This window comes from Meleagris gallopavo, chromosome 2 (genome assembly GCF_905368555.1).
Source record: "Meleagris gallopavo chromosome 2, MGAL_WU_HG_1.1, whole genome shotgun sequence".
NCBI lineage: Eukaryota > Metazoa > Chordata > Aves > Galliformes > Phasianidae > Meleagris > Meleagris gallopavo.
The window spans coordinates 81,435,909-81,460,098 of record NC_139405.1 but is presented as its reverse complement, the minus strand read 5'-3'; positions in this window follow the sequence as shown (position 1 = coordinate 81,460,098).

Here is a 24,190-nt window from a genome sequence, read left to right as displayed (position 1 = left end):
TGGCCACTTGGGCACAATACTGGCTTATGTTCAGCCAGCTGTTGACTAATATTCCCATATTATTTTCCTCCATGCAGCTTGCCAACCACTCTGCCACAAGCCTGGAGCAATGGATGGGGTTGTTGTGACCAAAGTGTAGGACCCCGCACTTAGACTTGTTGAATTTCATTCCATTGGCCTCAGCCCATTGATCCAGCCTGTCCAGATCCTTCTGTAGGGCCTTCCTACCCTCAGGCAGATCAACATTTTCTCTCAACTTGGTGTCACCTGCAAACTTACTGAGGGTACACTCATTCTCCTAAACTAGGTCATCAGTGAAAATATGAAACATGACAGGCTGTAGTACTACCACTGAGGAACACCACTTGTGACTGGTCGCAAGTTGGATTTAACTCCATTCAGCACCACTCTTTGCTCAGCCTTTCAGACAGTTCTTTATTTAGCAAATAGTGTACCTGTCCAGGCCATGGGCTGCCAGCTTCTCCAGGAGAATACTGTGTCAAAGGCTTTGCTGAAGTCAAGGTAGACTACGTCAACACCTTTCCCTCATCCACAGGTGGGTCACTTGGTCTTTGAAGGAGATCACATTGGTCAAGTGAGTGAATGAAGTATTGCTGTCCTAGACAGCTCTAAGCATTTCACCTTTCTCACACAGAAGCTGTGGGAAAGGGGCAATGAATGATATCATCCATGCATTCTGGAGAGTGAGATTGGAACTCTTGTTGCCGGTTGTTTCTGCTCCAGGAGTATCCATTTGATAGTTTTTGGATAAATGACCTAGAGAACCTTCTCCTTGGCAAAGCACAGCTGTTTTAAGTGCTCTAAAAGTGCATGCTCACTCAATTTTTAGTGCATTGTAGTGATGCAGGTCCTGAGACATGCTCTTGGGAATTTTTGAGCTAGGTGTTCTTCAGAGAGAGCCTTCTGGGAAAGAAACAGCAAGCTTTCTTACAACTGTCAGATTCTACGAATGTTTTTTGTTTTGTTTTGTTTTGTTTTTCCTTCAGAAATACAACTGCTGTATTGAAATAATTAAAAAAAAAAAAAGAGAACAAGATCTGTATGGCCAGTATGAATAGGGTAACTTGAACACTGTGAAATAGTGAAGGAAATAATGAAAGAAAGAGACAACAATTTGCTTTAAATGTTTTCTATTACTGCAATTGTTATGTTGTGAAATCTCAGTGATATCCTGATGTATACATTCAAGTTTCTTTTGCATTTTCTGGTAGAGTATTAGGCAGAACTATAATCTCCATCATGTCACAACAAAACTGGGTCTGAGGGGTAAGAATTGGGCACTTCCAATGCCTCTGCAGCTGGTGGGGGGAAGAGTGACACAGGATTTCCAAAGCCCCTCACTGGTCTGGGTGGTGATTTGTGATCATGCCCTTTGTGTTGACCATTTCACTCTTTCCAGTATCGACAGTGCTGTTTCTCCATTGAGTGGAAAAACACCAGTGAAAAACATTGCCTGATTTCACATATCTGAATTAAATCACTACAGCCACATCTTAAATGAATATCTGCACTTGCTTAAAAGTTCACTAGACAACTGTAGATGCACTCACTTCAAGAAAAAGTAATTTACTGCTAAAAAATCTGCTAAGAGAGTTGACACATCCCAGGCATATCAAGTGCCCTTTCCAGAGCAGGAAAGTAAAAAAATATTACGCTTCTAGAAAACCATAAAATGAAGAGTTATTTTAAGTTCTCAAATAGCCTTGATTATTTGAACAATGACCCAATAAACACAAAATTTCTCTCTTTGGCCTGAAAATTGTAATGAAAAAGAAGCTTATATACTCTCTGTGCTCAAACTTGTCCAAAAAAGTACACTCCACCTGCTAAATTTTACAGCTTCCTTACCGTTCTCTTCCTACTCCTTTATCCTTATGCAGATGAGCAAATACTTTTTTATTTTTCCATTAGCCATGAAACAGATTACATTAATTTCCAGAGTCAGCCCTGACAAGCTTTACAACAAAAAAACATGTAATGTGAGTATGCCACCCCACTACACATGACAAGGCTCAAATGAAGTACATTTCTCCTATAAAGGCACTAGCATGTCTTTTTTCTTTGATCATATTCCAGTTTTTGAGCAGGGCACTGGGAATTTTTGCAGGCTTACAACATCCTTAGTGGTACACAGTGACAAAGCTCCAGGTCTCCTAAAGTATGAAATTCTAGCTGTAATCACTAGAAGTGATTACTCAATAGCCTCAAATACTGGGGCTAATATAAGACTCTGAAGTGTAAAGGGTAGGAGAGATGTCAAGAGATCATGCAGTCCATTTTTCCATTAAGAGACAGGACTAAATATACACAAGCCATGAAGGTCCATAGAAACCAGCAACAAGGTTCAGTACCTTTGAGAAATCCCATCTGGCTCAGCATCTAGTGATGTGACCTTGGCCTGCAAGGGTGAGCAAAGAAAACAGGCATGAAGGCCTGGAGTGTTTGGAACGGTCCTGGTCACCTCCAGAGACATCCATACACTCAGTCCAGCAACCTTCTGTCATGCTTAATGGGCAAGAGTGTTTTATTTCTATGTGTGACCTGCAAAGCTATCCCAGACTAAAGCCAAAGAGATGAATAAATTGGACACACTGGCACAGCCCATAGCTGACAGGTATATTTTTAATATGTTCTTGAATGCCAGGTATTCTACCATGTCCCCAGTGAATCTCTTTTAAGGCTTATAATTAGAATACAAACTGTTGATAAATCTTGATAAACGATTTTCAATCATGGTTCCTGAAAAGTAATTGTACGGTATTTTCATCTTTTCAATAGAATGGAGTCATCTTGCCTAAGGGTAAATAGCTGAAAGCTAGTTGTCGATGTCTAGACTCATCAACCTAGATTCCCTTTATAGCCATCTGAAAGAAATAGGCACCTCCAGGGTGTGATTCATCTGTCTGTCTTAGAAGAGATGTTAAGTGGAGAAGGATTGCTTTCTCAAATATACACCACAGAAACGATGAGTTGTACAGGAAATTGAATTTATATTATGGGAGAAATGGATTTGAAAAATTTGTTTTTTTCAGTACTAGAATGGAGAAAAAATTTCATAATTTCAAGAGAATGACATTTAAAATTAACTCTCATTTAGTAGAGCTCAGTTTTTTTCTGATGTTTTCTTATTTTCTATTTCATAATTCATAGTACAAAAATTGCATTTGGAAATGAAAAGAAGCTTTAATAAAAAAAACAAAATATGAGCTCAAACAACATATGATCCATAAGGAAGTTTCAATTTATTGGTATTGTTTTATGAAAGGTAAGCAAAATTGGCTTATTTCTTTGGAACATTTTTATTTCAGTGAAATGGCTTTTGTATAGAAAAAGTGACCACTGAATTGTCTCAACTAGCTACGAAAGTTATGTTTGAGTGGAAAAGCCTGTGTAAAATGAACTTTCTTAAAACTGAAGATACTCTCTCTAAAAAAAAAGAAAAAAAGCTTCCACTTAACAAAGGTATCATAACTTCCTTTAGGCTAAAAAGTCGCTGTTACTTAAAGGCCTAACTGTGGCATAACTTTGAGATACATCTTATAAAGGCAGCCTTCTAATAAAAGTAAAATAATTAGGCAAATAAGCTTTTTTTTCCCCCCCTATTTTTTGTAACAATTTTGTTGAAAGACATGACCAATAGACATAAGTACATGAGTACTTTCTTTCACGAGATCAAGTGCTAACAGTAAAAAAAATAGTGCTGTGAAAAGGAGAATTTGTTCTGATCTCCCCATTAAAATAGGGCTTTGGATTTTATAATGGATATAAAGCTATCTGAAACTGTGAAGCTAATACATTGAGCTACAGTATGACAATAATGAACTCTGACAGTCTAACTGAATAAGGGGAAGTTTCACAGAACTGGGTGTCTAGAAGGAAGACATTGAAGCTAAAAAATGTCTTCTAGCTAACTTGCTTCCTTCTCCAAGGCATGTTCTAGGGATGCTGAGGGACAGATGTTAAATGGAACTAGACAGAGTTGAATATACTTCAGTAAATGTCTTTCTGATAGAATGATTTACTCACTGGGCAGACAGAACAATAATTTTTAAACTTTGTTCAGACATACAATGTAGGATTCATCTCACCTAATGATGGAGTGTCTGCTCCATAGTATTTGCACTAGAGAGTAGTTTCAACAAAGAGAAGTAAATATTTTTAAGGTACATTCTAAATGCATTTTTTAAGATTAACACACTTAAGAAACTTTTAAGCATCTCCTCAGATCAGAAGGGAATTCTAGGCTAACTAGCTTTGAAGCAAATGTTTAAAATGCACCTATCATAAATCTTAAGTGCAGTCTCAGGGTTTGGTTAACTAAACCATTGTCTACAGAATATTGTATAATTCCATCTTTGCTATATTTTTTTTTCATCAGCCACTTGGATTTGATTCAGTGCCAGATATTTTCAATGGACTAATTGGCTATCTGTTTGAAGGAGGAATTAAAGTTGAAACACACACGTGATATTCTACTTAGGAAGAATCTGACTGTGTCACACGTGGACAAACCAGAAGGAAAAAAAAAACATTATCTGCTTGTAAGCTTTATTTGCCTTTTGTCAGAATAAAACCAGATTGAATTAACAAGAATATTATAACTAAAAAAACAACAACAAAGTCTCTAGCATAGTGCTGTATTATTCTTCCCCTATGGCATCTACATTTCATTTTCATAATACTGCAATATCTACTGGACACCGTGTGTCGCAGAAATGCTAAGTCAAGGCTTGAACCTGTGATTGAGCACCTGGTGGAAAGACAGGGCCAACCCAGGGGAGCTCAGATGCATGCAATGCAGCTTAGTGACCAGAAGGAGTGGAACCAGGATCCAATGCTTCCCAGACCTCATTTAAGGGTTGGCAATGGAGGTAAGGTTATCTTGATGGAGATCCTTGTGTACCTGAAGTCTTCTAAAGGTAAGCAGCTTCTTTATTTCTGTGCTTACTGCTATTGTGCTTGGGCAAATCCTCGCTTGCTGCAGCTTTGGATCTTGCTGCTGGGCTGTCATTGTGCTTTCATTTGCATTATGCCATGTTAATCTCAACTTCTGTGTTGATTTGTATTGTCAAGGCCCTGAGTATACAAGTAGGTCTGGGTGTCTTGGCCTTGCTTCCCCTGGGGTTATCCCATCCCTGTCTTGGGGCCCAGAACAACAATTTCAGCTCATCTGGGGGCCATCAGTCCCTGCTCCTGCTCTGCTGGTCTGTGTCTCTCTCCTGCCTCTAACCCTGTCTACTTTTGCTCCTCACTGCTAGCTAAGATGAACAATGGACCTGGTATGTTGCTTCTCATGCCTGGGTTGGTGGGTGGACCCTACTACTAGACTCTGGTTCTGGGCAACTATTCGAATTCAGCCTTCATGGAATAATACTGTGCAGGCAGAATCATAGACTGCATTGGGGTCATCCACAGTTCCTGAGTCACTTGTCCTTAAGGAGTAGTCAGCTCATCACTGCTTCCTGACACTTATTCTTCATAATGTCCTCTGAGAGGCTAAAATATAACTGGTCACTACTCACCATAGGTGTGTGTGGGCTGTCTTTTCACAAAAGAGCTGATATTCTTTTTTGGATCAAGTGCACTAATTTTATTTATTTATTTATTTTTTCACCTGAAATGAAGTGCTCCAGCCTATGGGAAGATGGGTTTTCAACTCCCTTGAGTATTCAAAATAACTCTTCATGGAAGTTTTCACAAACAAATTAAGCGAGCACTCAATACTCATGCATATATTAATTCTGAAATTAGTATATCCAAATATAGAAGCTAAACTGTGGCCTCCATTGCACCCTTATGGCTTCCAGAAAAGAACAGAGCTCCAGGCATGCTGCAAAGCTTTCTGGGTGTGTAAATTGGTAATACAAAGTATGACAGATTTTGGAGAGGTGTGACTTTCTGAGGATGAAGATTGCTCAGGGAAAACAGTAAAAAACCTTTGTTATCTGTTGAGAATATTAGGCAAAGGACAAATGTTTTGGAAAATAATACAAAGGTAGAGAGGGAACGTCACGTCAGAAACCAACGTGGCACAACTATATTCTAAACAGCAGTGTGAATGAATCAACATCTCGAATACAAGCTAGTGAATCAAAATGAAAAATACTGAATAAAGAACTAAGTGGGATAAGAAATGATATTGCTTCAGTTAGCAAAACTGAAAAAAAAACAGAGCTATCCTACAAACTCAATTATTTTTCTCAAGACGTGTGACTAGAAGATTTAAATAATGAGGTTTTATGGTGGCACAACAACGAGAAGAAAGTTTCTCAACCAAGCGGGAAGTGCTGAGACTAAATGAGCAGAAAATGGGCATAGGGAACAGGCCAAAGCTCCTTCGGCCACATTTTGCATATCCAACAGCTGCTGTAAGAAAATAAAGAAGAATGTAAGAAAAAAGGAGGTACCTGCATCTGGTACTCCATAGCTTCTAACCATCTTTATCCTGGGACATCTTGGTTTCTGCTTATTGTAACTCTTGGAGAATTTCTCTTCCAGGAATTTATGTAGTGTTCCTTTGAGTTCATGGAAACACTCAGCTCCCTTTGGCAAAGTGTTCCTTACAGATTATGGGATTTCTTACACTGAAAAATGGCTTTTGTTTTGAAACTGGCTCTTAATATCTTCTTTGAAAGTTACATTTTATTATTTTTCAGTGAATAGACTGTCAGTGGTAAAATGGCTGTAGCTACCTTTCATTGTTAAATTAGGTAAGGTTGATACTTCTTTCTGAATGGTACACAGCTCTGAGAGCTTGTTGTTACTCAGGATATCGGGAAAGGGACACAGCTTTCACATTATCACCATACGGGAGAAATCCTAAGTGCTGATTTATGATAAAAATGACCCCTCCTCACATAACAGTGTTATTAAGCACACAATGTTATTAAGCAATACTATTTAGGTTTCACATAAATGAATGTATTAATTAGTTCACATTTCAGAATGTCTGAAAATCTTAGATATCATTCTCAGCATTTCCATCAGTGAGTGGGACAATGCCAAGGTGAAACATCTTCCTCTTTCTGTGTGCTTTATTTAAAAGCCAACATAGTCGTTTTTGAACCACAGTACAAGAACATATAAATTCTTCTTTTCGTGTAAGATGATCAGATACGTATAAGAATACAGAAAATAAACTTTAATATGTCCAACAGGAAAATAAGATGAAAATAGTGGAAAATTATTAAATTATATTGTTTCTTTACTTAGTGTTTTAATGTTTACCCTTTCTTAACTACGTATTTAATGGTCAATTTAAAACAATGGGTAAAGCCTGCTCTTTATAATGAGGTTCATGACAACAGATGTTCCCTGTTTAGCATAACTGAAAGAAGCAAATATGCTTTTTTGCTTTTGTTGGTCCTGAAATACCCTTCTGCAAAGCAATGCTTTCAGTTTTGTTTCCATGACAATACCTGTGCCTTCTATGAAAAGCTGTGGATCTTTTTGCTGAAGACATGAGGATGAAACAGCATTTCATTTGTCTGTCAGTCCTTATCCCCTTGGTAATGATAAGACTTTATTTGAGGTTTGTTTGCTTACAAGAACTTCTGCGCAACATTTAACTTCAGAAATTACAAATTTCTCATTTACTTGATGATAATTAACCAGCATTCTCTTCGTAAGAATGTCCACTTCACTAATTTATCTAATCTATCTTTCTAATCATAACATGGTATACTTTTCTTGACTACAGCCAAAATAACTTTCTTTAGCTTCAACTCTTTCAGTGCTTCATAGTGCAAGTTCAACCTACTCTGAAGATTCTCCTCTCTTCTTGTGTGAGTCATATACACACAATAGAAGTATTAAAACAGTCTTGACACTTGTCTTTGCTCTCTGTATTATTTTCTAATTAGCCTGTGCTTGGCCAAGGAATAAATTTCTTCCTTAGTGGTGCATCTTCTTCAAGATTTTCTTCCCCTCAAAGTGTTACTATTTACATCTATTTCTATAGAAATATGTTTGATCACATAAAGACTAAAACCACCAAAATAATCAAAATATTTATTCACAAATAATTTTAAGATAACTTATTTTTCTTTTTAATACTGATCTCCCTCCTTGTTCCATACTTGTTTCTTCATTCTGTATCAGTAAAACATTCTAAACGCTACAGCAAAATACCTCTTCAAAGTCTGTGAAATCTTAACTTTTGTATTTGTTAGGAATGATTTGAATGGAACTTAGTAGTGTGTTTTCACATGTATGTAGTTAGCCCTCAGAAGTTACTGCTTCAAGATCTCATCAGAACCCTAAAAATCTTGATAACCGACTAGAAATAATTGAAGTCTTAGAAGTCTTTATTCCAGGGTAAAAACCAGCTGACTGCTGGTAAGAGGAAATTCCAAGGGGATCAGATGTTTTTTATTTGGCATTCTTAGGAACTTTTTCATAATCCTTTGAAGCTTTGGCTACTGCTGGTGACTTTGCAAGGCAGTGCTCTGACCCAGAAAAATGATTTCATCTTCGCATTTTTTTGCAATTGAATCTCTCCAAAACCAAGAGAGAAATATTTTATCACAGCTTTTTAAAATCTAAGGCCAGCAAGCATTTTAAATACAAGATTTAGAACAGTCTAAATTTAATGTTACTTGTATAATATTATTCCTACTTAATGAACTTATCTCTGCCTTTTTGAAAAATTAAATAAAATGCATTTTGCACAGCCTAAGTGAGGTGTGTATACTCAGGCATTATTTATGCATTGGGTTTTTTGGTGGTGTGGTTTTTTTTGTGTGTTTTTTTTTTTTGTTTTTTTTTTTGTTTTTTTTTTGTTTTTTTTTGTATTGCTGCCTATTCCATCTCAAAAGGCTGACTTCTTACTGAGATGTGTACTGGAAAGGATGGACTCAGCATAAAACGGATTGGATGTAGTTCAGGTAGAAATGTCAGCTGTGGTGTAAATGGTGTGTCATGAATCAGCAGTGTAAGCAACTGAAGCTTCTGTGTTGATATAGAGAAGACAAACAACTGGACCCTTACCTTTTTAAACAATTGACAGACGTGAAAGTATTTCAACTACATGCTCCACTACCCTTTCCCACACCTGAACACCACAGATCTCCTCCTGCAGATCTGTTGACTTGTGCAGGTACATGCCATACCATTAAGATCCTTACTGCCTTCCTCTCTAGTGGCCTTCAACAAAAATATCACCAATGTTTAAGAACAGATAGATGTGATGCCAGAGGATTTCTATATGAGCAATTTCAGTAAAACAAGGGAAATTTAATTTCCTTTCTGTGCCCTTTTCTGCTCATAAATGCTGATTTTTTTTTATTTTTTATGTATATATATATATATATTTGTATCTCATTTCTGATGTATCTCATGGTCCTGGAGCTGGACTGCTTTAGACTCAGCATTTCCTCTTGTCAAAAATTTTGAAGCATTTGTTCACCTCAGCACTATGAAGAGGAGCTTTTTCTTCGTGGCTCAATCCAAACTCAATTCCTTACACAAGGAAGTAAGTTTTATCCAGTTCCAACTATTTCCTTTTGCATTTAGTACCCGGTGCAATATCAAAAGCCCCTCAGGAGGGCACCAACAGCAATCACTTGGGATGCCAGGCCTGTGCAACTTGGTGCATTTCTTATTCCTCAGGCCAGTGTTTATTGGATGCCTTCTGTGACAGCCTCATTTGGTTTTGAAAGCAGGTGTAGCTTTGTCGTATACATCCTAGATAAACGTGTATTCTTCTTGCCTATCTCACTGGAAAAAATAAAAATAAAAAAATTCCACCAAACCAGCTTTCACAGACCTGCAAGTATAAATGCATGTTCAGAATAGTTTGAGTCCTCCTGCCAGATGCTTTATGCAGTACTGTTCAGTGAAGATGATCTCAAGTGGGAGTGTATTTTTGAAATGGTTAGCAAGACAATTAGGGAAATGGCAAGCCTATGGGAGATTGGCTTTTTGTATACTAAATCAGGAGCTGAAAGGAGATGTGATCACTGCCTATAAATGTAAAGATCAATGTAGGAAGAGAGCTCTTTAAACTAAGAGGATGCAGTGCAGCATAAATGAAGTGAATTTGACGTAAATTAATTCTAGGCCTGAAATTCAGAGAAGAATTTTGGTACTCAAACATTCAGGTTCTGAACAGTTTTCCAGCACTAACTAAGTAAAAAGACAATTCTTCAACAGGAATCTTGCTCTCAGGGAGCGTGATCCAGTCTATGCTTGTTGGACTAAGTTAGACTTATTGCAAATGAATCTCTAAGTTAACCAGTCAAGGAGGAGAATGAAGGCTTCCAAAGACTGAATCCGTGTTGAGAAATGGATAAAGTCTCACTTCTCCAAATTTGTTGCTTTGCTGCAGGCATTGACTGTCCTCTGAAGACCTAGGATCCAGGCAATTTTATGGTCAGTGAATCTAAATTGGACCTTCAGAAGAAGACCCAGAAAGTATAAGAGATTTCAAGGAGAACAGTTGAAGCACTCTGCTGTCAGTAAAGGTTGGATTAATTCCATTTAACTGTAGATGTCTATGATACAGGCATATACTGTTGAATTAATTACTGTGAGCTCTGTCTTGTGACAAGCAGAAAGGAAATATTTGTAAGCAAAAAAAAAGTTTAAAAAAAATGAATCAAAGCACAACACACTCTCAAATTCTATGGCATTTATTTTCAAGTGGTGTTTTTTCCAGGCATCAGAAAGTAGAAAGCATCTTAATTGAGCAGTTTGGAATTCATTTTTAGTTAGGTAATTTTTCAGCCTGCTTGCAACAACAGAGTAGACAGTAAGAGATAAAGGAGCTCGTGATGCTATTGCCACTAAGAAACAAATAAGGCAATTAAGATACATACCCAGGCAGAATTGCAATGCTTTATGTGTACAATTCTTCTGGAAAATTTAGTTTCTACAATTGTATTTACCTAGGAATTTCCTTGTCACACCCCAATAATTTAGAGCTGGAAATGGTGGCTGCAAAATTATCAAGAATCACTTCAATCTGGAAACAAAATCAAGAAATTTTGAAAATAACTACCACTGGGAGCCAAATAAAGCTTTTATTTTATTTTCAGCTCTGAGCCTTTCTTAGGCATGCAAAACTGAAATCATCCATGCTATTTTTTGCATCATGAGGTGGCAGTTCAGTGAAGTATTGTTTTAAAGTCAGTTAAGGTAATAATACAGGATGAGATCTTGTCCCTTTTTTCCTAGAGGTCAAAAAAGATCCTGTTTCATGTGAGCACATCTGTAAACCTTGTTATTGTAGGAATTCGTCTGGTGTTTTTTGGATATCTCAGGTGGATACAAGATTCTCTAATAGCAGAGAGAGGGACCGGAGCAAAGGCATGGATTTTGAACAGGAGGAGAAGGAAGAAAGAGGAGATTGTGATGGTAGTATTGTTGAACAAAGAAAATTTTAGGCCTTAAGATGTGACCGTTGGGAATTGCCTTTGGAGCTCTTCAAAGCAAAAGACAGTGATTGTTAATGAACTGAGGAAAACTTTCTTCTGATTTTCTACATTGTTTTGTTACAAAACAAAAATTGAACAACCATCAGTTTTCAACATTAAGAGGAACGTGCTGACAAAATGCATCCCCCAGACCAGCAGAACGGAAATGGCAAGGGTGATGTTCTGTCCACTGTTGCTTTTTGGGGTTATCATGGAGAGAGAACTCGATCTGTGAGCAAAACTAGCAGCTTCAGAAAGCTCCACAATGAATAAGGCAGAACTCAAATGCAGAGGATAGAAGCTAACAATTGCTTTGAATATAGGTCAAGTAGTCTTATTGCTTATTCATTAGTTTTTGTGTTTTTAAGTATATGTTACTCAGCTATGTAATTGTTTAAATCAGGAAATGAAGCTGAACTGACACTTGCTTGATTTAAGATGTTGCTCACCACACCTCTCTGTCTACTATCTTTGTAATTTAGACTGAGCTAGACAATACTGTATACAAACAGCCAATGCAGCCTGGCTTACTCATACACTGCCACCTCAAGTTTTTACATTAATGAGCACATCAAATGTACTACCTCTCTAGATAAGGTTGTCACTTTATCTAAAAGCTGCTTGATATCTAACATTAATTTTCATTGTCAAGGGACAAACATTGCCGAGCCCCTACTAACTAGCTATATAACAGGAAAGTTCCTTAACATTCAAATGCTTGAAAAGTATTTTGTTGAGACTATGAAAAACGTATTTCAAAGGCAGGTTGAACAGAGACACTTTCTTTTTGGATGAGCTTCATTGCTGATTATGAATAGAATAATTCTTATCTTAACTTTTGAACATAGCCAGTGCTACAGGAATCAGTAAAACAAAGGTATTCAGATGTGAAATACTCATTTGTTACAACTTTTTCTTCTCTCCTTCATGTCTTTTTCCTCCTAAGTGCCATCACCTTGAAACAATAGGTGCATCAGCTGTACAGTGATTTTGAGCAGAATCACAAGAAGGCTGATACAGAATGCAATCAGAATAGAATTAAAGGAAGATGTTTAATTAATGGCAATTCTATGGTAACTGTAGAGTCACAGCCTGAACTGCTGATTGAACACCTGGGGAAAGGACCCGGTCAGCACTGGGAGCACAGGTGAAGGCAATTCAGCTGTGTGACCAGAAGGGGTGGAGCCTGGCTGCACCTCTCTTAGACTTCATTTAAGGGCTGACTGCCAGTGGAGAAGGATCTCTGGTTGGAGATCCCTCCCTTGTGGAGTTTTTCCCTGTGAACTTAGGCCTTCAGAGATAGGTGAGCATTCTTTTCCTGTTTGTCCGTTTTGCCGTTCCACTCCTGTTTTGCCTTTCCACTGTGTTAATCTTTCCAACTGTAACAGCAATTAATGTAGCTTTGTTAATTGTCTTAGCAAACAAATCTGATATTTTTTTATATTTGGATTAGAAGTAAGGTTAAGAAAATTAAAGAATATAATTCAAATTCATGATATCTGGGTAAAGAATATAAAAAAAAATACAACCTACTCTGAGCAAATTTAGAACTAGTCTAGTGTACGTGTAAGTTGAGAAATGTGAATTGTAACTCATTTACTAGCGTGTTTTAATAGGTCTCATGGAAATCTGCTCTTTGCCTAAAGTGGCTCAATGTCTTTATTAAATGGGAGGAAATATATGTTGTATCAGTCTATAATGTGAATTCAGACCTTGCAGAACTGAAGAATTCAAAAGACTGAGAGAACCTAAAACATCCCACTAAGTGGAAAACTATTTTAACAAGTAGACCATTGCAGGTTAAAGGCGAACTCTGTTACAGTGGAGTTGTAGTTTTTGTAGAGTTTTAAGTCCTTAGAAGTGAGGAAAACAAAAAATCATAATCTGGACTTTTGGAGAATGGATTTCTAGGATCTTTTTGGTAGGATCCACCGGCAAGCTGATATGGAGGACAACAGGGCGCAAGAGAGCCGGTTGAACTTCCTTGGTGAACAAAAGCAGTCCTTTCTGATGAGCAGAAAGGTGAGCAAGCGTAGGGAAAAGCCAGTATGGATGACTCCTGATCATCAGGGAAATCCTGAATGAGCTCAAACCCCAAAAAGAAGCACGTAAAAAGAAGATGGAGGAATGGATGTCCTAGGAGGAATGTAGAGGCAGTGCTCAAACATACAAGGATGGAGCTGAGAAAGTCAAGGCTCACCTGGAGTTGAGACTAGCAAGGAATATGAAGGGCAAAATGAAGGGCTTCTGTAAGCACATTGGCAACAAATGAAAGGCGGGGAAATGATTTACATGGTCTTTAAGAACATAAATTCCAGCACAGACATTTTTTAGTGGATCTTGTGATTTCTTTTTTTCTTTTTAAGCTGAATCTGGCCCACTCTTATAAGTGCTGCAATATTTATTATAAAGCTACAGCAAGTGATGTCTTGAGTACTGGAATATTTGTCCTTGGATAAGTAAAGAGATCGACAGCAAGGGGGAAGTTCTGGTAATATTTTCCAGAGTGTACAAATGTGGATGAAATCTGCCAATGCATACATATTTCCATACACTGATGTTACATAAAAAAAGTATATGATCCCTCTATTCCACCAGCATTGCAAACCAAAAGGCCAAGCCTAAATTTTTCAGGCATCCTGTTCCTGTTGATATTGATAAGGTACAATGAGCAGAAAACAGCAAGTCATTCCACCTAGGTGGAGCAGAATAGCTACAGTCCTCCTTCATTTCCACAAGTTTTGTAGAAAAACGGGAAGCAGTGAAACAAATATCAAAATGTAATAGTGGCCTAAATTATAGAGAAGACATATTCATAAGAATTATTAAAGATACAATAGATTCTGGCAGAAATGTTTCTAGATTAAAACATTTTTTTGACAAACTAAAAATTAAGGAACAATGAATATTCCAAATTGCTAGGTCTGGCACAAAAGTATTAAAATGCAATAGCTGTCTCTAAAAGATTACTGGCAGATTTCCAGAAAAGTAGGAAAGCCCAAGAAAACAATGAGATGATTTATCAGGGGTCATATGCTACCTAGATGTTACTAAATTTCTCTGTAGGCAATCTAACAGGAAAGGGGGATTTGTAGCACTATAATTCATGATACCTTTTCCTTTGATTATTTTTCTACTTCTTTTTACCACTTATTCCGGAGCTGACAGGAATCCATAGTGTCATGTGGTATTCTGTGCAGCTAGAAATTAGACAAAAGAATACAGATCTTAAGTATAAGATAACGAAGCTAGAAATACCTTTCCTGTATGAGATCTAAGGGATGATTGTTGAGCAGAAGTCAAAATCAGCAAACAGATAAAATTAGCTTATGATTAAGTAAAAGGCATGGTTCTAGGGAAGAAATAGCATTTTCTGTTTTTCCTAACTGTGTCAGAGCTGTCTGTCCATTGTCCTTTTTCACTTGGACCACTGCCACTTTAGTAGCAACAGAGAAGATAATTCCCTTCCTGTTAGTTCCAAGGAGACAAAAGAAATTTCTCTTAATCTTCTAACAGAAAATACCTTATCAATGAAGGAGTAAATGTGTGACTAGTGAAAGAGCAACATAACCTTAAGTTTTGAAAAGGGAAAATAGAAGATCTGGAGAACTACAGGCCAAGCAGTGTCACATCTGTACCTGGCAATAGCATTAGGAGATCCTACAGAAGGTATGTTAAGGTCCATGAAAAATAGGAAGGAGACTGGTGGCAGTCAACAAGACTTCACTCACAGCAAACTGAGCCTAGCAAATTTAGTGGCCTCCTACAGTGGGATTACAGCATTGGTAGATAAGGGAGAAGTGACTGGTGTCCTCTACCTAGACTTTTGTAAAGCATTTGACAACGTCCTATATAACATCCTTATCTTCAAATTGAAGAAACATTGATCTTGTGGGTGAACCACTTAGTGGATAAGGAATTGATTGTATAGTCACATTCAAAGAGTTGCTATCAAGGTCTTGATGTCCACGTGGAAGTCAGAATGTGGTGTTCCTTGGGGATTTGTACTGGGACCAGTACATCTTAATTGGTGATGTGGACACTGAGGATGCACTCAATCCCAGTAAGTTTGTTGATGACATCAAGTTGAATGGTGTGTTTGACTCATGGGAGGGAAGGGATGCCATCCAGAGGGACCTTGACAGGCTCAAGAGGTGGGCCTGTGTGAAAAACATGCAGTTCAACAAAGCTAAGTCCAAGATCCTGCACCCATGTCAGAGCAATCCCAGACATGAATAAAGTCTGCACAGAGAGCGGATGGAGTGCAGCCTTGTAGAGAAGATCTTGGGGATACAGGCAGGTAAAAAAAAAAAAATTGGCATGAATCTTCAATGTGCACTTGTAGACCAGAAAGCCAACTGGATCCTGGGCTATATTTAAAAAAGAGTAACTAGTAGGTCAAAAGATGAGATTCTCCCCCTCTACTTTACTCCTGGGAGGCCCCAACTGTGGTACTATGTTCAGCTCTGAGACTCACAGTATAAGAAAGACACAGACCTGTCTCCCCGAGTCAATACTGGGCCCAGTGTTGTTTTATTTATTCATCAATGATTTGGATGAAAGGATAGAGTGCTTCCTCAACAAGTATGCTGATAATACAAAACTAGGAGGAGTGGCTGATACCCCAGAGGGCTCTGTTACCCTTTGGAAGGATCTCAGCAGGCTGGAGAGATGGCCAGAGGGGAAGCTTCTGAAATTCAACAACGGCAAATGCAGGATCCCTCATCTGTGGAGGAATAACTCATACCCTTTTTGTCAAGAAGGTGAATGGTATGCTGGGCTATGTTAGAAAGGGGCATTGTCAGTAAGTCAAGGGTAGTGAGGCACTGGAATGGGTTGCCCAGAGAAGTTGTTAGTGCCTTGTCCCTGAAGGTGTTCAAGACCAGGTTGGATAGCTATTTGGGCAACCTGATCTAGTGGAAAATGTCTCTGTTCACTGAAAGCGGGCTGGAACTAGATGGTCTTTAAGGTCTTTAATTCCCTCAGGTGAAATTTAAGTGGAATGATGCCCAATGATCTGTTAAATGTTGATTTGTATTCAAATATGATATTTAGCATGAGACATGAATAGATATCTATATTTATATATCTATACCTTATTGGCAATGAGGTATGATGTTATGCCTTGCACTACATTCTAACATTGTAACTTGAAATGAGAGAGAGGAGAGAATGGATAGGCAAGGAGGGAAAATCCACCCTTGGTTCCTGCAAGTGTCTGGTCTGGTAGTAAGCTGGTAGTTAGTGCATACCTGGCTGCTGAATTGTAGGTTTATTTATTTATTGCAAAAAGGGAGTGTTTCACATACATATCTGTAGTTTGCATGCAAGGTGGGATTCAGCATTTACGTGTGTGGAAGGGTAGCATTAATCCTTTCTTCCAATTGAGCTGAAGGTCATAGAGAACCTGTCTCTTATCATGTCAGTCATATAGACATCTCTTGCAACAGGGGAAGAACTTGCCTGGACTTGCAAAGTGTGAGGAGGCTCATCCATTCTCTGCCATATCCTATACTGTCTCTGGAAGTACTTTTGGTTCCCAAATTCCGTCTGCAAACCGAGCACGTGCTTTCCTGACCTTCTTTGCCACCCAGCAATGCACCAATTGTTGAGACACTGAAACTTCTTTTTTAGGGATTTTTCCACCGTCCGCTTCCAACTCCAACTATTCTGTAATTCCATGATTCTGTGAGTAAGAGACTGAAGTAGACTGAGTGAGATGGAAAAGATCTTACACTTTGAGAAAGAATGCAATGAAGGAGGATGGGAGAAGTGAAACAACATAAATGAGAGTTGGAAGGAACAACAAAAAAAAGAACTGGACAAGCTAGCATAGAATAAAGAGAAATAGCTAATGAGAAAGATAGAAGAGATTAACAACAATCCACACACTTCATATTGCACTATAGTCAGGTAGCAAATTCTGCATTCTACCAATCAATAACATTTCACAGCAAATTGCAAGACAAACTAAGTGAGCAAGAATTGCCTCAGAATCTAGTTTTAGATCAGTTCTCTATGCTTGGTATGCATGTCGGAGAGCTAATGGAAGATGGTTAGTGATACTACTTCAGGTTTTGAGTTATGCCTCCTTTTTAAATAAAATTGAACTTGTTTATGCTAATTCATACAAAAGTGTTAAGTGAATCTATTTTCTATCTCTGGACTTCAGTTATCTTCTGAAATCATAGACATAACTTTAGAAAATTTTGAATGTTCTGGAATTTCTAATTTTTCATCAGCTCAAGTCAATCTGTCTATTCAGCTTCCCACAACACCTTCTACTGTGCATACCCCAAGATACCTGCTGACCTAACAAGTTAAGGACGTGCTCTTTTCAGAAACCTCCTCATGACTGTCTTCACTCCTCCTGTTCCTATTTCCTCCCTCCTGCTTACAGTATGATAAGAAGGCAATGTTAAGAAAAACAGTGTAGGTGAGGAACAGAGTAGGTGTAAATCTGCTGTCTTAATTTTAGACATAGATTAAGGTTTGGACTAAAAAATCTGCTGAGACTGTATTGAGGAATGTTGTGTTCTCTGTTAGGATTCTGAAGACTAAATTGCGTGCATTATTAGTACTAATATTAATATCTCAGCTGGATTGCAATAAATTGTTACTAGAAGTGTAAAAAAAAAATAATATCATTTTTAATTTATAATGTTGTTTTGCCAAAGCCTTCACTTGTTAAATAACAGGTGGATGCCATTTGAATGAAACCCTTTCCTCTTGCATGGAGGTATGTTTTCCCAAGTGCTATGCCAATCATAAAAAATGCTCTGCTGTATGTTCAACAACGGGCAAAGCCACAACAAGAAAATCAATGTTTTGGCATTTATATTTAAATACAAATATATCTTAATTTTCATTATGTATTTATAATGAGAAAGGAGAATGAATATAGAAGATGCAAAGAGAAATGTAACTAAGATTTTCAGGGATGTTATCAGTGTATTTTTATACTTGAACATTCCAGGAACCTGAGCTACGTTTGCTTTCATATTTTACTTTGCTATGCCTATTCATATCTTGTTTCTTAAAGGGAACCCTGAGAAATACTGAATTGCATATTTTTGAAAAAGTACTCTGGAGTTTTAGGACTTCTTAAGTAAATGAAGGTACCCAGTGTTCTGCTGTTATTTTTGTTTTCCTCAGCCTGTGCTGACAGTGACATAACACTTTATAGAAACACCTATGGGAATGTCTGACATGAATGTTTAGACACAGATAACTTGTTACATGCTTATTCCTCATACTTGGAATGTGAAAGTAACAGAAATTACTGATGTATGAAGGCACTTAGTCCAATTAAGATCAAGCTCTACTGATTTGGGCTTAACAAGACGCATCTGGAGATAAAGACACTTAAAAGTGTCTGTTAATGGCAGCGATGATTGAATGATAATGCTGCACGAAGAGATCCTATGTGATTTGACTCCTTGTATCTTCTATATAGTGTACGAATTCCATGCAATTTTGTTCTTTTGATAGAGCCTATGTCTGTAAATACATTACATGTTATACATTATTGGTAGAATAAGACTTCTCTTGAATGGTGGATTATCCCTTTGTAATGACTTATTAGTTTGGTCTCATCAGACAAATTTCATTTATGAATATTAAAATTATAGTAAACTGCTGTTTAATTCAACCACTGGAGACTAAAAAGACCTATTAAAATCATAAAGTTCACCAGAAGCAATTATGGATCCATAACAGAAAAGAGTTGCTATTTTTCTTTTCTTAATTTTGTAAACTGTTAAAGACACAGTGAAACATAGAGGCTTTTTAGTACACTTTATGTGATTTCACTTTGTCAGTAGCTGGATATTGGTAAGTTATATTCTTTGGTCTACCTGTTTGGAAGGAAGTTGAATGACTTGTTAGTAGACTGTTGTCCATGAATATAATGAAGAATGTATGGATATCATTATAAATATGGATCTAACATTTATGTTGCTGTAAGTCTGGATTTATGCCACTGCAGTTAATGAGGATGCACTGATATCAGTCCCAAGGAAATTAGGTCAAAGGAACCAAAAATGGAAAAGGAAGTTGCGCCAAGTCAATCTCTGATAGATGAGAATCTAAAAACGAAGTGGAATTATGGATTTGGCATATGCAACTGTGCCAATACAAGCTTAGCCCAGCTAGCACATGGTATAACTGTGGGAATACAATAGCATGATTTTCCATGCATTCTAACACCTACATAACAAACTTTCTCCAGATTTTGATCACAGATTCAAAAGCACTGCAGTTCCACATATTCCTTGCAACACTTAGATTATTAGATATGGTGTCATATTCTATACTCACATCTGTTATACACCTTTAGAGTTCTCCTGTATTAGTGGTGAGAGAGACCCTATTTCCAAATGCATCAAGTTTTTATAGATTATTTTATGTGTTTGAAAATTAGTAAAGTAGCATTCTATATTTTCCTTGCACATTCATAAGCAATTTTCCAGTGTACAAAGCAGGAACAATTTAATCAAAGAGGATGGTAAATGAAGTTTAGCTCTGTGCTCTTTTAACTTCAGGTGCTTTAACTGTGGAATAAGTCCATGAGACCTGCATTCTGTCAGTGTTGGCTACCAGCAAAAGAGGCTTTTCACTTGCTTTGTGATTTGCAGCTCAATTGCACTTACTGAGCATGTATGTATCTTTAATCACTTTAAAAAAAAAAAAAGTCTCTCCCTGTGTCCATAATTATTCGGGATTCTCTAGAAAACATAACGAAAGTAATCCACTAATCTTACAAATTAAACGGTCTTTATTCTGTAGTGTAAGACCTTTAAGTGGGCTCAAGCAGGCCAAGACGTGGGTGCTGGCCGTGGTGCTGAAAGGGCTCCGTGTGGGCTCCAGAACTCAGGGAGACAAATCTTGTAGAAAGGTTAACGATAGAAACTGGAAAATTAGTAGTTGAAGAAAAATGTTTTATACAAAACTATACAAAACCTTTCAGGTGCATCGTATAATTATATGAACAGAGGTGCAGGAACCTATTATTGTCATCTATGAATAAATGTTTTGTCCTTCTTATACATAACAATTACATTAGTGCCATTGCATGTAAACATCAACACTTATTCACTTAGCTAAAAGTGATTTAAATATCAACATTATAATTCATATTTTATGATTTTGTATCTTAAATATTTTCCCATTTAAAATTGACAGTTTTTTTTTTAAATAAATGGAGTTAACACAACAATGAAACTTATTTGGAAAGCAACCAAAAGGAGTTAGTAGAAAATGTTTTGTGTATCATGAATTCATGGTGTTTATGAACTGAAAGGGTGCTAGATTATTCAGACTGGCACTCTGTTTTTATAAATCTTCACATTTCACCTACTTATCTCTGTTGTGAACTTACAGATCACCTAATGCTCACTCCCCTACCTTGGGCAGAGTTGCCATTCACTAGATCAAGCTGCCCAGGGTCCCATCTCTTTTGATGAAACCCGGGATACTGTTGGCCTTCTGAGCTGTAAGGTTGGCTCATGTCCAGCTTTTTGGGCATCTGGAACCCCAAGCCCTTCTCAGCAAAGAGGCTCTCAATGAGTTCTCCCAGTCTGTACTCTTATCTGGGATTGCCTCAACCAAGTGCAACACCTTGTGCTTGGCCTTGCTGAGCCTCATTAGGTTCTCTTGTGTTCACTTTTTCAAACCTGTCTAGGTCTCTGTGGATAGCATCCTTTTCTTCTATTGTATTAACAGCCCCACTCAGCTTGGTGTCATCAGCAAACTTGCTGACAGTATGCTTGATCTCACTGTCTGTGTCACTGATGAAGATGTTGAAGAGCACTAGTCCCAAGATTAATCCCTAGAGGCACTGTTTGTGGCAGGTCTCCATCTGGATATTGAGCCATTAACAACAACACTCTGGCTACAACCAACTCTATATCCACTGAGTAGCGCACACTTCAAATCCACATCTCTCTGGTTTAGAGATAAGGATGTGGTGTGGGACCAAGACTCAGGCATTTGTGTTGTTAGAACTTCTTTCTGAAAGGTAGATAGGCCTTAAATAAACACACATTTCCCTTTCTCTAGTATTACTCCTTTCTCTGATAGAGAACTTGATATTTTCACTGTGCAAAACATATCCAAGTAACTTTTTGATGTTCTTGCTAAAATAAGAAGCAAACTTTTTAAGTCTTTCACTTTTTGTTGTTTTTTTTTCGTTTGTTTGTTTTGCAGCTTTCTCCTGCTCTTTCAGCCTTTTTCACCACCAGTTTTAAGTTGTATGTTCCATATCTAGAGATAGCATGTCATTGTCACCAGTGTTACATGTAGAGTTAAAAATATTTCTGTTTTTATTCACTACTTCTCTATTTGCACATTCAGTCTGAATGCCACTTTGTGTATAGCATCACAATAAGAACTCAGATTCTTGTCTGCTATGACTCCATAATTTATTTTCAAGTCACTTTTTTTTTTTTTTTTTTACAGTTTAGAGTTCAGTATTCTGTAGGGATAGCTGTACCTTGCAGTATTAAATTACAGTTTGTTTGAATCAACAGGTCTACTAGTTGACCCAAATCACACTGACTTATCTTTATTCACTGTTAGTTACAACTCTGTCAACTCTCATGTCTTCTGCAGCTTTTATTAGTGCTGATTTCATATTTACTTTTAGATCACTGAGGAGAATGTTGAGTACTGTAAAATTTAGTCATATGAAAATACATGGGAGACACACTACCAAGAGATGATTCCCTATTGACAGACACTATTGCAGACTTATTTATGAGGCCATTTATTATGTGCTTCACAAGCTTTGTGTGGTCCTAATTGTTCAACAGAAAGTCATAAAGAACTAAGTCAAACTTTCCTAAATTCTACATTAAATCATCTCAATTGTGTTTCCAAAGGAATTCTTATGTCAAAGAAATAAAATGACCCAATTTTGTGTTAACTGAAATTTGGATCTTCCTGCTTTTTAATTCATATTAATAAAAAGACAGAATGTCAAGAATTTCGAAGGAAACGTTCTGCAATTTTATTCTGTGCTGCTCTCTGCCTAACTTGCCTTTGCAAAATACTCTTATTTTCGGTGTATACTCCCATGCTTTCTACTTTTCCTTTAGAAAATATCCTACAGTACCCTTTTTACTGTGATGAGCTCTCTTCCACATTGTATTATTCAGAGCAGCCACAGCTGACTCACAAAAGAATCATTATTTGTTGTGTCATAACTGATGGTATTTACATATATTTCCTATGGGAGGTTTCCACTCTTCCAACCGCAGAGAACTTTCAGTGTGTACGTAAACTGGATACTAAAATATAAAAGGTGAAATGAGGACTATGATATTACCATGACAAAGAAAGTCACATCTAGAGTTGATGTACTGTTAGGAAATAAAGTGGGAAAAATATTTAGGCAAGAATATTAACAATAATAAAATAAACCTTTCTTCCTGAATGTCATGGCGTTCCTTGTTTTTGTCTGGTAGAAATGAAGCTTGGTATTTCAGGCTAAAATTATACATGCTGTAGCACTTTAAAACTGAGCATGAATATTTGCAGTTAAAAAGTTCTAATTTAGATGTAAAACAGTAAATCAAGGACATTTTGAGAAAAAGCAGCCAGTATATCTTGAATAAGCCCGTGAACAACCAGAGACTCTTGTCAGCACATATGGTTGTCTAACAGGGCGCTTCAGAACAGTGGGTGATATTATGTGCCTTATGTGCTGCTGTATCAAAGGGCGATTGAGTTTCTGGTAATGCTATTATGAAATAATAAACTCTAACATTACCTTGCTATTCTTAATCAATATCAGTGTCTTTTTATTTCATCTATATTTAATCGCATTCTTGTGGCACTAAAAGAATGTCTTTTAGCTATCAGTAATAAAGTATAAATAAGGATGGTTTATCTGCATGAAACAAAACTTTCAAAATGGATTATTAGCTTACTATTCATTTGATTATTTGAAATTCATTAGGACAATCATTATACTTAGATACAAGAAAAATCAGTGAAGAGTGACTAATAAGGCAAGCGATGTGGAAGTTCTGATATTTTATCTCTTAGCCAATATTATAAACTTCATAAAAAGGCATAGCACTTATCTGCAATACCTATAAAGGTGTGATAATATAGCAAGGAATGCTTTCATGACCAGAACTAATTTGTCATATCACTTGTAAATTCGCACATTCATAGTTCAGAGTCCCAGCAGATCTCCAAATAATGCTTTGAAACAATGAATTTCATTGTGTGTGATGTGCTATATATTTAAAACTTCAGGAAGTCATTTGTTTTGTGTAGAAAAACAAACAAACAAACTTGCAGAATCTGATTTCCAGATAACAAATTTTCAAGCACTGTGAAATTTAAAAATGCTTGAGGCAGTTTGAATACTTCATGGTGAAACACCTACATAAACAGTTGCTTTGGATAATTTAGGTAAGGAAGCCTATAAGGAAAGAACCAATACTTAACCTAATACTTGCTATTACAGTTGTCTTCACTGCAAGCAATTTCACAATCATAAAGAAGCATTTGTCTCCTTAGTAATTTTCATATCTCTCTGTGAATTTCTGTTTTTAGGAACTCTAGGCAGGGTTGAACTTTAGCTGTCAAAGAATCACAGAACGATGGGGCTTGGAAAGGACCTCAAGAAATCAAGTCCAACCTCTTTGCTAAAGCAGGTACCCACAGTAAAGCAGGTAGGCATCAAGATGTGTCTTGAATATCTCCACAGAAGGAGACTCCACAGTCCCTCTGGGCAACCCCTT